The sequence below is a fragment of the Littorina saxatilis genome, linkage group LG5, assembly GCF_037325665.1.
Source record: "Littorina saxatilis isolate snail1 linkage group LG5, US_GU_Lsax_2.0, whole genome shotgun sequence".
Lineage (NCBI taxonomy): Eukaryota > Metazoa > Mollusca > Gastropoda > Littorinimorpha > Littorinidae > Littorina > Littorina saxatilis.
In genome coordinates this window covers 63,153,469-63,166,886 of record NC_090249.1, presented here as the reverse complement: position 1 = coordinate 63,166,886, position 13,418 = coordinate 63,153,469, and positions in this window count along the sequence as shown.

Below are 13,418 nucleotides of genomic sequence, written 5' to 3'. Positions count from 1 at the left end.
GGTGGTGGTGTTGGTGCTGGTGGTGGTGGTATGTATGGTTTGTGTGGCTTGTGCTTTGGTAGTGGTGGTGGTATGTATGGTTTTTGCAGTGGTTTGTGTGGCTAGTGCAGTGGTATGGATGGCATGCGCATGGGTAGGCATGATACCAGGCTAATTGGCCCCCCTCCCCCGACATTTGCCCCTCGGACAATGGCTCCGAAACCACCGCGCCCTGGATAATTGCTCCCAACCATAATACAGCACCACCCCCACCCACCCACACACACACACACTCAAGCACACGCATACAGTCACACACACACACACACACACACACACACACACACACACACACACACACACACACACACACGGCATGGTACCCAATAGTGAATACACATACAGTACCCAGACATTCCGCAGAAAATCTTTAGGTTGCTAGAATAATGACAACCATCTTTAAACCGCGACTCTAAACTGCAATTCCTCCCACACCCCTCGCGTCAGGAGAATGAAAGCTTTTTGTCGCAAATGTAGGGTTTACACGCAAACACGTTTTCTGTCACAAATATAGGGTTTACACACAAACAAGCTTGCTGTCACAAATATAGGGTTTACACACAAACAAGCTTGCTGTCACAAATATAGGGTTTACACACAAACAAGCTCGCTGTCACAAATATAGGATTTACACACAAGCTCGCTGTCACAAATATAGGATTTACACACAAACAAGCTTGCTGTCACAAATGTAGGGTTTACACACAAACATTAAACAATCTTGCTCTCAGAAATGTAAGATCAAATAACCAAAGGGAAGGAAGCGCTCTAAACGTATACGACATGTGTAATGGAGTAAGCGAGAGTTATACGGAACAAAAATCTTCTGGCACCTGAGAGAATAACGAGTATTTAAATGAACAAGCGACTTTCATCCTCATCACAAATGTAAGGTTTACACACAAACACGCTTGTGTGGTGGGGGGGGTAGGGGTTGCGTTCAAATCTATTTCAAGCAGACGATAACCAAGAACATGAGCCCTTGTTCAAATAGGAGCCGGAAGTGTAGGAGGTTTGGGTGGGGTGTGTGGGTTGGGGGGCTTACAGAGTTGCCCGTCCTTGGCAGCCGTGTCAGTGGGGTCATGCCAATACGTCCCCGTACCATTGTGTCCCAGTACCATTGCGTCCCAAAACAAATGCCGTCTCATTGCGTCCCATTAAGCAATCCCATTGGGTCCCAATACCATTGGGTCCCAGTGCCATTGCGTCCCGTACCATTGCGTCCCAACAAAATTGCGTGTCGATAGGTCCCAATAAAATTGCATCTCGATACGTCCCATAAAGGAATCCCATTACGTCCCCGTACCATTACGTCCCAACACAATTGTTACTTGAGCAATGCTTGAACGCTGCGGTGGGCAGTGTGTGTGGGTGTGTGTGTGGGGGGGTGAATGGGGAGGTGAGGTGGGCACAGTGAGGTGTGGGCCGCAGAAGGGGGGATGGGGTACGTGATCATCGTGGTCAGACTAGGGGAGAGGAGGGATGGGTGGGTGTGAACAGTGATTAAGGATGGAGAAGAGATAAATAAATAAATAAATAGACATACACACAATCTGTTAAACACATTTATGTATAAGATATTTCGTTGGTCAGACAATTTTTAATTCATTATATTTTATAATCTGATGAAAGATGACAGGTCCCTTTTTTAAGCAAGACCTTCAATTCAAGAGTCAAAATGTATTTTGATTTTAAGTGGCACGTAGAAGATAACATATTGTAACAAGTATTATCCCCCCCTCTGCTTCTTTCTCTCTGTAAACTTGTAGGGCTAGTTATTTTTCGGTAACTTACCCAACAACCAAAATCACTTACCCAACAACGGGCCTGAATCCTCGATAGCTCATGGGTAGAGACTGTACACATTGTGGATCTACTTTTTGCGACTCAAAAGTTCAGAACACTCTAATGTACAAAATATACATTTCTGGAGCAAACAATACAACCATACCGCATTTAAACCAGCAACTACAGGCTTGAACACATGAATCTCAATATAAAATCCATGAGTTTGGTTGTTTTCTGAATTCAAATCTGCCGTGCACAATCGTTTATCGCTAGCAAGATTCCAAGGAAAAGTAACTCTCATACTTTGTCTGGCGACACGAGTAGTTCCCCTTCCAGATTTCGGCTGCATCGACAAGACTGCAATCCGACGGTCAGTTTTCAACAATATTTCATTTTATAAACAGATCATACGCAATCAATTGCAAACATTTAGTCAACTTAAAGAACATGCAGCGGTTTCATACACCAAACGACAAGAAACTGTCCTCTCTGTACAGCTGATAAAGAAGATGAAGCTCGCATTTTTCATGATCCGCTAACTTCGACCATTATTTTTGATAATCACTGAGACTCGGCATGTAACCTCTACTTATGACCCCTTTTTTACCATCATGATTTTTCATAAAGAAGAAATGTACTGTCTGATTGTGCAGTTTCCAATAATTATTGTCAATTATTGTTCTCCAGTCACAGAGAGAGAGAGAGAGAGAGAGAGAGAGAGAGAGAGAGAGAGAGAGAGAGAGAGAGAGAGAGAGAGAGAGAGAGAGAACAAGAACAAGAACAAATCTTTAATTGTCTAAGGCCACAGCCCCTTACAATTGTGGTTAGAATAACAGCAATAGTATCTGCACAGTTATAAATTATAGTCACGCATAAAATTCAACAAATACATTAAGACCCTGATGACATGTCACTGAACCTGATTTATAAGGGTTCGTCTCTTCTGTAACATGAAGAACACATATCTGCTGAAGCTGTTCATCACATTATCCTCATTACTGCCACAGAAATACACAAGTTGTTGTTGCAGCGTCTTAGAGTTTGAGATTTTCAAATACTTTGCTCGAAGGTCTTGATAAAGAGGACATAAAAATACAACATGGTGTTCATCTTCTTTATCAGCTGTACAGAGAGGACAGTTTCTTGTCGTTTGGTTTGGTGCGTACCGTTTTTTTACATCCAGCCCTCGCCCATGGGAGGGTTTACTCTAATGACAATACGTTTAAAAAATGTTAGAATATAAATAAAAGAAGTAATAACAAGCAAACAACCGAACAAACAAACGATTAACAGACTAAACAAACAAACAAAAACATACACATGTATACAAACGAACATAACATAAGAGAGAGAGAGAGAGAGAGAGAGAGAGAGAGAGAGAGAGAGAGAGAGAGAGAGAGAGAGAGAGAGAGAGGAAACTCAGAACCCAGAATGGTTTATTATATTAAGGCCAGAGAGAGAGAGAGAGAGAGAGAGAGAGAGAGAGAGAGAGAGAGGCAGAGAGGCAGAGAGGCAGAGAGAGAGACAGAGTCAAATCAAATCAAATCAAATCAAATTTTATTTTACGAGGGTTGTGGCATAAGCAATATAAACGAGCTTCTTTTCAACCAGCCCTCGCCCAGAGAGGGACTATTCTAATCATAAATACATATATATTATATATATATTATATTATATATATACAAACGTAAAACAATTACAAAAGATAAGCATGACAGTTAAAGGCAGAAAAAAAACTATTCACAGGGCTATATACACGTTGTAGGCTATACAAACATTCTTGCGTTATGACACTGATGCTTTATGGACAGATATGATCAATATGAAAATAATCAGAACGAAGTCTTCCATCACTGTGACTTTTCATAATTTGACATGAGAGGTGTTTTTTGAAAGTATTGAGACTTGTTGGGACTCGAACTGATTCCGGGAGAATATTCCACAAAACGCTGCCAGAATAAGCTAAACTTGATTTAAAGAGATCTATCCGCGGAATGGGGACGTTGAATTTTCGGCTTGGTTTGGCTTTAAATTTTGTAATGAAAGCACGTTGTGCATGGCCGGAAAGGATTTTGTGAAGTGAGCGAGCGAGTGAGCAAGAGAGAGAGCAAGAGAGAGAGAGAGAGATAGAGAGAGATAGAGAGAGATAGAGAGAGTCACACACACACACACACATACACACACACGCACACACACACACACACACACACACACACACACACACACACACACACGCACACACATACACAGACATACATATACACACACAAACCAGGAGTGAGAGCGAGAGAAAAAATGAGAAAGAGAGAGTCGTCAGTAAGTAGTGGTATTGACACGTAGCGATAATGACACGTAGCGCTAAAAGATGTAGTGCTGTCGACACGTAGTGATAATGAACGAATGATAGCGACTTATCGACAAATTATTTGTAGCACTAATCAACGTAGCGATAGCAGCACGTAGCACAAATGACACGTTGGACAAATGACACGTAGCACAAATGACACGTAGCGCTAGCGATACGCACCCGGAACCTATCGATACATTTTTTTGGTCAATGTCCGTCCACATGTTTGTCCGACATCACCGGTACACATATTTTTATTTTATTTTTATTTGTGAAACTACTGCTATGTACCGACACGTTTTGTAATAAAAGTGCGTTTTGTAATAAATTTATTACAAATCGTGTTCGGCTTACACAATTTTTATTACAAATCGTGTTGAACGCGTTTTGTAATAAAAATTGTGTCATCCGAACACGATTTGTAATAAATGTATTACAAAACGCACTTTTATTACAAAACGTGTCGCTACACTGCTACAGTAACATCTTAGAAATTAAATTCACTAGTATTGGGACTTAATGGTACGGGGACGCAATGGCACGTAATTGTATTGGGACCTAATGGTACTGGGACGCAATGGTACTGGGACCCAATGGTATTGGGACGCAATGATACTGGGACGTAATGGTACTGGGACGTAATGGTACTGGGACGCAATGGTACTGGGACGTAATGGTACTGGGACGTAATGGTATTGGGACGTATTGACATGTAGCCTCAGTCACAGCGGGATCAGCCTCCGGCGGGGTGTCAGCCACCTTCTTATTCAGTCGGTCCTCAGGGGAAGTAACCTGCATCCTCGCGCCATTTGGGTGGCCGAGTGGTAACGCACTTGCGCTCGGAAGCGAGAGGTTGCGTGTTCAGGCCTGGGTCAGGCCGCAATTTTCTCCCCCCTTTCCTAACCTAGGTGGTGGGTTCAAGTGCTAGTCTTTCGGATGAGACGAAAAACCGAGGTCCCTTCGTGTACACTACATTGGGGTGTGCACGTTAAAGATCCCACGATTGACAAAAGGGTCTTTCCTGGCAAAATTGTATAGGCATAGATAAAAATGTCCATCAAATACCCGTGGGACTTGGAATAAAGTAAAAAAAAATTCCATCTCACACGGCTTTAAGTCTCAGGAAACATGAATACACGCATGCGAATACGTAGAGGTTACATGCCGAGTCTCAGTGATTATCAAAAATAATGGTCGAAGTTAGCGGATCATGAAAAATGCGAGCTTTAGCGAGCTTTTTCATGACCGCGAACTGAGACCATTATTTTTTATAATCACTGAGACGAGGTGTGTAACCTCTTTATTCCTCCTTTCTTCAGTTATTCAAAGAAAAGAGGAGGTTTTTTGCGAAAGTTTGATCGAATCCTATTCACTCAACCAGTCAACCTGCGCAGGCGATCGATTAATGCGCGGTTGTATAGTTCCGTGCAAATCATTCCATTCTGTTAACACTTCTTGTCAGTTTTCCTATTTTGGACTAAAATCAAGTACACAGATATGCTGTTATTCTGCTGTGGCGGCAAAGGCAGATATTGTGTGTTCTGTATATGTTTTGGTATCGGTTAGGAAAATGTTCTTTCGTCAAATGGGACTAGCAGACGAACTTTTGCACCCGTGTTCCAACGTTAAAAACTGTATGAAGTTAAGTTTTCTGGGGAAAATAGTGTATGAAACCGCTTTATGTTGTTTAAATTGATGAGATGTGTGCATTTGGTTGCGTGTGATCTGTTTATTAAATGAAATATTGTTGAAAACTGACCGTCGGATTGCAGTCTGTTGTCGAAGAAACTGAGTGAAAAGAAGGGGAACTACTCTTGTCGCTAGACAAAGTATGAGTTACTTGCCTTGGGAAATTGCTTGTGATGAACGTCTGATCTAGATTCAGAAAACAACCGAACTCATGGATTTTATATGGAGATTCATGTGTTCAGGCCTGTAGTTGTTAATTTAAATGCGGTATGTTTGTATTGTTTGCTCCAGAGATGTATACTTCGTACATTAGAGCGTTCGGAACTTTTCAGTCGCAAAAAGTAGTACCGAAACAGAACAGCTTCTCAACCCATTGCACTATCGAGGATTCAGGCTGTTGCTGGGTCGTTATTTGTTTGGTTGCTGGGTCATTATCGAAAAATAACTACCCCTACAAGTTTACAGAGGTAAAGAAGCAGAGGGGGGAATAAACGCATTTACACGGTCTGCTCTTAAGAAAGCGGTTGGATTTTGACTGCACCGTCCACGCATACGCAACCTGTTAGATTATACAGTAGCGCCAAAGGCGTACGCTGTTAATGATATAAAATTCACACAGTGATAGCTGCTGATGCCTGAGGGGTCTATTTAATTTACACGCAAAGATGATGCGTAAAGAACTCCGCGAGATTTATACAAGACTGCTGATGCAAACTGAGTTATTGGACCTGGGCCGGTGTGCAAGAGTCAGTTTATCGAGCACTAAAGTCTCTACACTCAACTCCTGCACACTGGCCCAGGAGCGAGAGTCAGTTTATCATGTTATTCCGCACTAAAGTCTCTACACTCAACTCCTGCATACTGGCCCAGGAGCGAGAGTCAGTTTATCATGTTATTCCGCACTAAAGTCTCTACACTCAACTCCTGCACACTGGCCCAGGAGCGAGAGTCAGTTTATCATGTTATCCCGCACTAGTCTCTAAACTCAACTCCTGCATACTGGCCCAGGAGCGAGAGTCAGTTTATCATGTTATTCCGCACTAAAGTCTCTACACTCAACTCCTGCACACTGGCCCAGGAGCGAGAGTCAGTTTATCATGTTATCCCGCACTAGTCTCTACACTCAACTCCTGCATACTGGCCCAGGAGCGAGAGTCAGTTTATCATGTTATTCCGCACTAGTCTCTACACTCAACTCCTGCATACTGGCCCAGGAGCGAGAGTCAGTTTATCATGTTATCCCGCACTAAAGTCTCTACACTCAACTCCTGCACACTGGCCCAGGAGCGTGTAAATAATTCCGAGCTAAGGGTTGCCTGCCCTTTGTATGGTGCTGCCTCCAAGATGAAGCGCGGTAGATCTAGTCCAGGGTACCCGTGTGTGCTATAAACTGGATACGCGCATTGGGACGGCAGCCGACTCCTCGCCTGATCATCTTTCGGCATGCTGGTGTCTGGTGAGCAAGATCCCGTGCTATTCCTGGTGTTGTTGGGGTTGTGTCGGAGAGTATTCGTGGTGTTGTTGGGGTTGTGTCGGAGAGTATTCGTGGTGTTGTTGGGGTTGTGTCGGAGAGTATTCGTGGTGTTGTTGGGGTTGTGTCGGAGAGTATTCGTGGTGTTGTTGGGGTTGTGTCGGAGAGTATTCGTGGTGTTGTTGGGGTTGTGTCGGAGAGTATTCCTGGTGTTGTTGGGGTTGTGTCGGAGAGTATTCGTGGTGTTGTTGGGGTTGTGTCGGAGAGTATTCGTGGCGACCAAAGAGCGTTGCCCCACTAGCTATAATAGACGAGTTTCGGAAATAACTATTTCGGGATTTTATGGATTGTGGAAGAATTGCCGCACTGTAATAGACGAGTTCCGGAAATAACTCTTTCGGGCTTTCATGGATTGTGGAAGGGTTACCCCATTGTAATCGACCAACTCCAAAAATAACTCATTCGGGCTTTCATGGATTGTGGAAGGGTTACCCCATTGTAATCGACCAACTCCAAAAATAACTCTTTCGGGCTTTCATGGATTGTGGAAGGGTTACCCCATTGTAATCGACCAACTCCAAAAATAACTCTTTCGGGCTTTCATGGATTGTGAAAGGGTTACCCCATTGTAATCGACCAACTCCAAAAATAACTCATTCGGGCTTTCATGGATTGTGGAAGGGTTACCCCATTGTAATCGACCAACTCCAAAAATAACTCTTTCGGGCTTTCATGGATTGTGAAAGGGTTACCCCATTGTAATCGACCAACTCCAAAAATAACTCTTTCGGGCTTTTGTGGATTGTGGAAAAGTTTCCTAATGGTAATAGACGAGTTCCGGAAATAAATCTTTCGGGTTGTTATGGATTGTTCGAAGAGTTGCCCCACTGTATTATACGAGTTCCGGAAATAACTCTTTCGGGTTGTTATGGATTGTTCGAAGAGTTGCCCCACTGTATTATACGAGTTCCGGAAATAACTCGGGCTTGTATGGGTTGTGGAAGGGTTGATTTCCCGTGTTGTGCTTTGTTGTGCTTTGTTGTGCTTTGTTGTGCTTTGTTGTGCTTTGTTGTGCCTTGTTGTGCCTTGTTGTGCCTTGTTGTGCTTTGTTGTGCTTTGTTGTGCCGTGTTGTGCTTTGTTGTGCTTTGTTGTGCTTTGTTGTGCCTTGTTGTGCCTTGTTGTGCTTTGTTGTGCTTTGTTGTGCCGTGTTGTGCTTTGTTGTGCTTTGTTGTGCCTTGTTGTGCCTTGTTGTGCCTTGTTGTGCCTTGTTGTGCCTTGTTGTGCTTTGTTGTGCTTTGTTGTGCCTTGTTGTGCCTTGTTGTGCTTTGTTGTGCTTTGTTGTGCTTTGTTGTGCTTTGTTGTGCTTTGTTGTGCTTTGTTGTGCTTTGTTGTGCCTTGTTGTGCTTTGTTGTGCTTTGTTGTGCTTTGTTGTGCTTTGTTGTGCTTTGTTGTGCTTTGTTGTGCTTTGTTGTGCTTTGTTGTGCTTTGTTGTGCTTTGTTGTGCTTTGTTGTGCTTTGTTGTGCTTTGTTGTGCTTTGTTGTGCTTTGTTGTGTTTTGTTGTGCTTTGTTGTGCTTTGTTGTGCTTTGTTGTGCTTTGTTGTGCTTTGTTGTGCTTTGTTGTGCTTTGTTGTGCTTTGTTGTGCTTTGTTGTGCTTTGTTGTGCCTTGTTGTGCCTTGTTGTGCTTTGTTGTGCCTTGTTGTGCTTTGTTGTGCTTTGTTGTGCTTTGTTGTGCTTTGTTGTGCTTTGTTGTGCCTTGTTTTTCTTTGCTTTTCCAACTAAACACTGAGGTAAGCTACACGTGACATTGCAGTCTTGCCTTAGTTGTTCTACTGTAGAAACAAGGGAAAGTAACTCTTCCACCACCCATACAAACTTGACAGAGTTATTTCCGCGCATCGTGTGTTGTAGCAGGAATTTCAATTTGCCAGTGGCAGACAATAGCCTGTGTCAGACTGAGTGTGGCGACGAGGCGGCACCAAATCTCCATTGCTAATTGTCTGCTTCGTCTCTTGTTCTTTTCCAATGCATTAAACTCTCTTAGCGATCCGTGCTTTGAGAACCTCAGCTTCCTCTTCCTCTCTCTGTCCCTATCGCGATGTCCCTGCTTGTCTGTCTGTCTGTCTGTCTGTCTGTCTGTCTGTCTGTCTCTCTCTCTCTCTATCTCTCTCTATCTCTCTCTCTCTCTCTCTCTCTCTCTCTCTCTCTCTCTCATGAAGATGAAGATTAAAGTCTTGGCCTTTTCCGCTTACAACCTGTAATTGAAATGAAAAAGCACACACACACACACACACACACACACACACACACACACACATTCACACACACACACACACACACACACCCCATAACACCTCCTCCCCCCCCCCCCCCCCCCCTTCGCCACGTGTATATGTATTTCAGTGTAACAATAAGCCACAGCAGAGAGCCTGGTAAAGGACGGTGTATTGACCAACAGTTATGGAATTCTCTGCTCATCACCTTTCCTACCTCGCCCGACATATCCCTTCCTTGGTTTCCATGGAGACGCGACAATGCATTTTTCGAGGTGAGCGAAGGTTAGAAGAAGAGTTTGTGAGAAGGATTTCACTTTTTAGCGCGGTGAGGTCGATAGCACGTGCTTCTTGTCAGAGCGGAGCAGCGGAGCAGGTCAGAGCCAATCAGAAAGGGGGGCAGACGGAGGCTGACGGTGACAGAACGGGGCTGACGGTGACAGAACAGGCCTGACTCTGACCGACACCCAACCAAAAACACTGACACACTTCAATGGAGGAGGGGAGAAACATGATCAAGAAAGGAATTCAGAAAAGACAATTGAAAAAAATATTGCAAGATTCATTGATCAAATAATACAAAAGTCTTACTTTAATGAAAGTTTGGCAGTAATTTGTTTCAATCATTTTTCTCAGACACCGATCCAAAAACACACTGACACCCTTCAATAGAGGGGAAAAACATGACTAAGAAAGGAATTCAGAAAAGACAATTGAAAACTCTCTCTGCAAAGTCATGAATGTTGTTAATGTAAGTCAACAAACCTGTGAATGGGTTTTAAACTCTTTGTACAATATTGCATAACATCATAACAAACACCTACAACGATCCGCAATTTTACCCGCAGTACGTCTATAGTATAGGCATAATATCTTGAAAGTTTCAAAGCAATCCACCTGGTCGTTGTTAAAATGCAGCGCTTTTTGTTGTGGTACCCTTAAAACAAATGACACAAATACCTTCCGTTTTCGACCGCTTATATACGCTCGACACGTGCATCAGTAGGAATAGCACAGCACAAGATATAGGCAAGCTAGCGAAACAAAACCACCTGTTCTAGATAGCCAACTGATTTGACGTCGGCCTCCTAATCGGGAGGTCGTGAGTTCGAATCCCGGTCGCTGCCGCCTGGTGGGTTAAGAGTGGAGATTTTTCCGATCTCCCAGGTCAACTTATGTGCAGACCTGCTAGTGACTTAACCCCCTTCGTGTGTACACGCAAGCACAAGACCAAGTGCGCACGGAAAAGATCCTGTAATCCATGTCAGAGTTCGGTGGGTTATAGAAACATGAAAATACCCAGCATGCCTCCCCCGAAATCGGCGTATGCTGCCTGAATGGCGGAGTAAAAACGGTCATACACGTAAAAATCCACTCGTGCTAAAAACATGAGTGAACGTGGGAGTCTAAGCCCATGAATGAAGAAAAAGAAGAGAATGAGTTAATTATCTTGGTTCGGAGCAAAGCCTTGCAGAACAGCGTAGTGCTCTAGGTAAGCACAAAACAATTGAGTAGTCCGCGAGTGCACTCTGGGAGCACAGAGTACAGTATACTTATCTGCACCAATCGCAGGGAACACAGTGTATATTACCATAGTCTTGCAGGACAGTACCCCCTAAAGTGTTTCCCTCTGTATGACGGGTAAACACGTATTGTTATGTTATGTTACATGAAGTCTTATATCGCGCGCGTATCTCCAGACTCGGACTCAAGGCGCAGGGATCTATTTATGCCGTGTGAGATGGAATTTTTTGCACAATACATCACGCATTCACATCGACCAGCAGATCGCAGCCATTTCGGCGCATGTCCTACTTTTCACGGCCTATTATTCCAAGTCACACGGGTATTTTGGTGGACATTTTTTTTATCTATGCCTATACAATTTTGCCAGGAAAGACCCTTTTGTCAATCGTGGGATCTTTAACGTGCACACCCCAATGTATTGTGCGAGAGCTCAGAGAACGGTAGCATTATTATGGAGTGCAGAGAACAGGAGTATCAACATCCCCCACACCAAACTCAAAACAGCAGGTCAACGCTCATTTTCTTTCCAAGCACCTAGCCAATGGAACACACTACCTCTCCCCCTCCGTCAACAACAGTCCCTCGAATCATTCAAATCTGCACTCAAGACATTCCTTTTTTTCAAATAATCCATACATTCTACACTGCCCACCCCATCCCACCCTGAATAACTGTACATATTTTAATGGTTGATGGTGTGTGTGTGCTAGTGACTTTAAGTCTCCGTGTGTGTGAATGAGTGTATGTGCGCCTTGAGTCGCCTGTTGGTGAGATATGTGCGCGTTATAAATATTCGTATTATTATTAGCATTAACTAACCTGCTTAGATTTGCCATGGAACAGAGTAATGAAATCAAAACCTGTTTTTACAGGGTGTATCAATCTGAATCCATTTATTTGGTTAGAATGGATGAAAGAACGGAAGAGATGAAGCATAATAAATTGGAATTGTAAAAAAACGAGGCACAATTATTACATTTAACGTTGTCCAAAAAGTCTTCGTGTGGATGGCACTTTCCATGGCATATTTCTGTGATTTTTAGCCTCTGCTCAAGGCGAGTAGCTGTCAGATCTTCCCTCCCTTCTTTGCTCTCCTTGCTTTGAGGCAGAAATAATGACGTGGTCGGCAACTCTATCACGTTCGGTTTGGACGTGGTGTTTTATCAAAAGCTGAAACCCATTTTGTTGTCATGTTCCATTGCCATCATAATAGATGGCTTGCCCCAAAGCGGAAAATTGCAAAAGCTCGGGGAAGATGACGCAGACAGACAGACATGCAAAATCTTTCGTCTTTGAGTGGCGTGGACCAAGAGAAGACAGAATAACTCTTTTTATCTGTCACAGAATTTGCCGTAGCCTGGGTTACAGTGAACCATTTTTGTTGAGAAAAAACGAAACGTGTGGTTGGATGTAATAACGATACAACAAAAGTAAGATCTGGAGAAGCAATGCCGAACTCAAAGATACACTTTCTTGTGCATTCTAACTGTAACGGTAATGGAGATCGTTTTACAATACTGTCCCATGTTTTTATCGTACACAGTTATTGAACCAAATCCTTGGCGTTCTCTTCCGCCCTTTACCCGCCTTCGTGAATGTGGTACATGTTGTCTACGGTACATGTTGTCTACGGTACATGTTGTCTACGGTACATGTTGTCTACGGTACATGTTGTCTACGGTAAGGACACAGAATCAGTCTACACCATGCACGTGCAGTCGGGTACAATACAGCACTGACATATTCCGCGCGCTGCCTGTGTGATGGTTAGTTTGTGTGTCATCGTTGTTCCTTGACAAACTAACACTCCACGGGTGTCGTCTGCATGAGTTGCGCGCGCACCATAGGGTAGTTCCGGGGCGTGGCTTCTTGCCATGAAAAGCGCTGTAAAGAGTTGTCATCTTTGTTCCTTGTGCCGAACAAGTGTGAACAGAGTCACGTGTGGCTGTTGGATGTGAGTTTCCGCGTGTCCTTCTCCCCATCTGTCTGGAAATGTTATCGTCTGCGTCTGGTGTACATTGCCGCCCTGTCTGGTGTACATTGCCGCCCTGTCTGGTGTACATTGCTGCCCTGTCTGGTGTACATTGCTGCCCTGTCTGGTGTACATTGCCGTCCTGTCTGGTGTACATTGCTGCCCTGTCTGGTGTACATTGCCGTCCTGTCTGGTGTACATTGCCGTCCTGTCTGGTGTACATTGCCGCCCTGTGTGGTGTACATTGCCGCCCTGTCTGGTGTACATTGCCGTCCTGTCTGGTGTACATTGCCGTCCTGTCTGGTGTACATT